Below are 5,000 nucleotides of genomic sequence, written 5' to 3'. Positions count from 1 at the left end.
CAGAAAGAATTATTCATTCCATTATAGGTATATTTGACTATAACGTATTAAGTATTAGTATTGTAATTATTGTTGTACCATTTCTTCTTCATTTATTATAACATTTGAATTTCAATATAAATCGTCAGTTATTGAATTATTTTTCATTGTTTTTAGATAATCTAATTTGGTAGAGCATTTATACATGTAATATACACCATGAAGATTTTATAAAGATTTTTTCAACTAAATGTGAAAAGGAAAAAAAATGCAATTACTTTCGTCGGTAATTACAGGTATTGCTTTATTTGATTTACCTTAAAGCATTGGAATTTTCTTTTTCCTTATGTGTTCCTTTACTTATAACCTACCTTCCTCTTAGAGGCAAAGTATCATTGTTATATTGTTAGTTTTTTCGGGGCTGAACTAGAAAAATATGTATTCACCCTTGCCTGCTTGTTAGTTTATATAATATATATATATATATATATATATATATATATGTATATATATATATATATATATATATATATATATATATATTGAGTAACTTTACGCAAAAACTACTGTACCGATTTAAACCAAACTTGGTAGTAATAATGGGTATGACCCAAGGATAAATCTGTAATATTTTAATAAAATACATAAGTAGAGGTACGCAGTAGTATTATGAAGATAATCGCAATGTTAATTTTTTGTTTGTGAACAACATTACGCAAAAAACTATTGAACCAATTTCAACGAAACTTTGTGGACATGTGGGGTATGACCCAAGGACAAATCCATTAGATTTTGAAGAAAACACATCGAAGTACAAGTACGCAGTGGAATTAACATAAAATTAAGACTGATGGGTGTAGCGAAGGCGTCCTTTCTACAGAGTGCCCATCATTGCAGTTTGCATTTTGTGTATATGCGTATTTCAAAGAGGTAGAGCATGAAATTGATAGTGCCATGCCTAAACAACAACAGCAATAATAATAATAATAATAATAATAATCGATTTTAGCTGAATTTTTAAGGGAGAATAATTTTTCCCCGTTTTCAGTAATAGGTTTAAATGCAGGAAAATCATGAAATGTTTCACTAAAAACGGGCATACGCACACATACATACATACATACATACATACATACACAAATGTAAACAACACAAAAGCAGATTGTCTGAGTAACAAAGACCTTATTTAGTACTTTATTTGAATGAGATGATTTTTAATTCCAGATTTAAGACAGGGTAAGTCAAAAGTTGATTGATTGGATGAAGGTAGATATGAGAGAGAGAGAGAGAGAGAGAGAGAGAGAGAGAGAGAGAGAGAGAGAGAGAGACGTACCACTCCCTATTCCAAAAGAGAAAACAGACGACGGAATCGGTGAAATAATCAAAATCTCTGTAAAAGGAAATACACGAATCTCCTTCGTTGATGCTTAAGGGCGCCTTGCTCTATACCCACCACGCTATATCCCCACCTGCCACAATACTAGGAAAGGGAGGGGTAGGGGGGGGGAGGAGAAGGATGAGTCCCTCCCTCCTTCCTCCTCTTCCTACTCCTCCTCCTCTTCATCCTCCTCCAAGGCTCCTTTTGCTCCATCCCTAACTCGGAGCCGCCCCTGCTTCAGGGCGTCGACACCAACCATTAACCACCCACTTTCACCAGCATCCCTGCCGCCCACACGGGCATACATCTGAGAGCCATCGGGTCCCGGAGATCAGACAACTCCGGTAGCAGAACCACCCAGTTGGCATCTTTGAAATGTAGATTCTCTGATGGGCATTCATTATACTGGAGGATTTTGCTGTGGGTATACAGGGCCAGATTGATAGTCATTTCTTGGAAATTATTTTTTTTCTTTGGGTATACATACCCAGATTGATACCAATGACGTGTGCAATTTTGGCAGTGCGTGTATGTATATATGTATATATATATATATATATATATATATATATATATATATATATATATATATGATTGGTATCCATTAATTGGATATTTTTTCTGGATTCGTATACACAAGAATGGCTTTCTCGCACTGTGCTCGTGTGCCCGATTGGGTACTCAGTACTTGGCGTTTCTGCTGACTGAATATATTCTTTGATAGGTATACATGACTTGTTTTGTATATATCATATGAAAATTTTGCACATTGCAATATGCACAGATAGATATTCGTACCTTTGGGTAATTAGCAATATGGCCGTATTCCTTGGCGTACATCCTTTACCAGGGTACCTTTTGCTATGCATACACCTGGTCTTTTTCGCAATATACCGGGACTGGTATCTATTACCCTAGTTCTATGCAGTATGCTTAAACCTAGATTGGCATTCTGTACTTTGCTGAAGAATTAACTTATTCCGTTATCCTAGTTTACAATTTTTAGTGTTATTTATGTGTGCATTTCTTTATTCTGTATTTTGCCGTGCTTGCTTTATCTTTTCTGATTTTTCATATCAAGTCTTGACATTGCAATATGTGAGATGGGTACTTTTAGAGTGAAAGGTATTCCTATTTTAAGAAAAATTATAAAAAAATTATGATCGTAATGATACTAATATTCAAAATGTTACTAATGATGATAATAATTATGATAATAATAATGTTCATGACAATAATCTTCATAATCATTGTTATTACTCTTATTTCAATTATTATTGGTATAGTAATATGATATTTATGATAAAGGAGTACTTGTTTTTCTTTTTAAATTTTACTTTAGGAATTTTTAAGTTATTTTTTTCTTGGTATATATTTTAACTTAGCATTTTTATATGTTCCATTTGTCTTCCTTTTCATCTAAACTCCAACTATCTCTTTTTTGGACAGTTGATGAACTATGGCGTAAGAGAACGAGTCGTATTTTCATAGATTAGACACGTGTTTGTACTGTATATGTTCTTATTTTTACGTGTATATAAGATTTTATATATATACATACATATATATATATATATATATATATATATATATATATATATATTCATACATACATATATATATATATATATATACATACATATATATATATATATATATATATATATATATATATATATATATATATATATATATATATATATATATATATATAGTATATATATATACTGTATATATTGTATACATAGATATTATATGTATGCGTGTACGTATGTATGTATGTATGTATGTATCTTATGTATGTATATCAGGAATATTAAGGTAAACATTGTTTTTTCTACATTGTTGATATATGAACTCATGCTGAGATATCAAATCATAAGACGTAGGAAAAAAATCAAACATTGATCAAGTCAAGGGTTATATGGTTCTTGAAGAGGTTTAACCTTGGAAAAAGCTTAGGAAGAAGGTGTTGGACAAAAACTGTAGATTCCAGTAATAGTTGTTGTAATCGAGAGAAAATCCTAAACAGATCACGGTTACTGCAAGAGGACTTAGAAGGGTAGGAGATATTAGGGGTGTGGTGGCCTAGGTGGTAACGTCCCTGACTGGTGATCGCCAGACTGGGGTTCGAGTCCCTCTCAAACTTGTTCGTTCCTTTGGTCGCTGCAACCTCACCATCCTTGTTAGCTGAGGATGGGGGTTTTTGAAGGAGCCTTTAGGTCTATCCGCCGAGTCATCAGCAGCCATTGCTTGGCCCTCCTTGGTCCTAGCTTGGTTGGAGAGGGGACATGGGCGCTGATCATATGTATATATGGTCAGTCTCTAGGGCATTGTCCTGCTTGATAGGGCACTGCCACTGTCCCTTTCCTCTGCCATTCACGAGTGGCCTTTAAACTTTTAAAGCCTGTGAGATATAATCAAACGATATAATTGTTTAAATGAGCAACGTGCTGTTGATAAGTATATCGCATTTTTACTTGATATGGCCTAGAGGATAAGAGCATATTATATAAAATTCATGATTGATTTGATGGGTGGAGGAGGAATAGATCAGTAACTTGTCCATTTTCCTCTAAATTCCACCTCTTAGTACCTCACATCTGTATTATGATTGTATCTCATCTATTTTATGTACTATAGATTATAGAGCAAATCTTTTTGCATACTATTTTCGATGTGATGAATTAGCACTTCTTCTCATCTCCTCTATATAATAAAGAACAAGTGTGTGTATATATATATATATATATATATATATATATATATATATATATATATATATATATATATATATATATATATATATATATATATATATAGTTGATAGTTGGGTTCCTCTAGGGAATCGCAATTTTAGTACAAATAAAATAGTCAATGCTGCTATCATCATCTTTATTCGGTAGCTTTCGACATAACTTATGTCATCCTCAGCCTATCTGCAATTACCATTATGTATTAATTTTATTAATTTTACATAATGATAATTGCAGATAGGCTGAGGATGACACAAGTTATGTCAAAAGCTACCGAATAAAGATGATGATAACAGCATTGACTATCTTATTTATATATATATATATATATATATATATATATATATATATATGTATATATATATATATATATATATATATATATATATATATATATGTATGTATATATATATATATATATATATATATATATATATATATATATATATATATTGTAATATAAATAAATAATTCTGTTTTGAATAGTTCGGGAAAGATTGACTAGACAATTGTTCAAATGCCAGTTAACTACTTGTTCCCCATTTGTTGGCAGGAACGAAGGTTTCGGAGGTCACGTCACAGCAACGAGAATTATAGCCGGCAGTGAGAAGGTGTCTGTCTTCAAGGAAGGTCACTGATACTTTTGGAAGATACGGTGTTGGATCCGGTGTTTCGCCGTTGAGTTTGGAGCAATCAATTCCGTTCCCATCTGATGGTTGTGGCTGTATGAGAAGCAGCGTGGGCCCTCTCGAGTTACGTTGGTGTGGCCTGTTTAAATGTGGGAATTTTAGGAGTGTGGCTTCATTCCTGGATTGTAATTTCCAGGTGTATCTTCGTATCGCTGGCTGAAGAAGAACCTCTCACTCAAGAATTTGTTTTCGAATACT

General features: G+C 32.7%; 1 long non-coding RNA gene across 1 annotated transcript in view; it reads left to right on the top strand.

Annotated features, from left to right (window-relative positions):
* The window catches only part of LOC137648544 (uncharacterized), a 508,483-nt gene that overhangs the window by 503,390 nt on the left and 93 nt on the right, over positions 1-5,000 (top strand). Inside the window, exon 3 of the long non-coding RNA XR_011045650.1 lies at positions 4,667-5,000. This exon is cut by the window's right edge and continues 93 nt beyond it. This is a non-coding gene — a long non-coding RNA (uncharacterized lncRNA). The remainder of the gene's footprint in view (positions 1-4,666) is intronic.

This window comes from Palaemon carinicauda, chromosome 10 (genome assembly GCF_036898095.1).
Source record: "Palaemon carinicauda isolate YSFRI2023 chromosome 10, ASM3689809v2, whole genome shotgun sequence".
NCBI lineage: Eukaryota > Metazoa > Arthropoda > Malacostraca > Decapoda > Palaemonidae > Palaemon > Palaemon carinicauda.
This window is presented reverse-complemented; position numbering and strand designations above follow the sequence as displayed.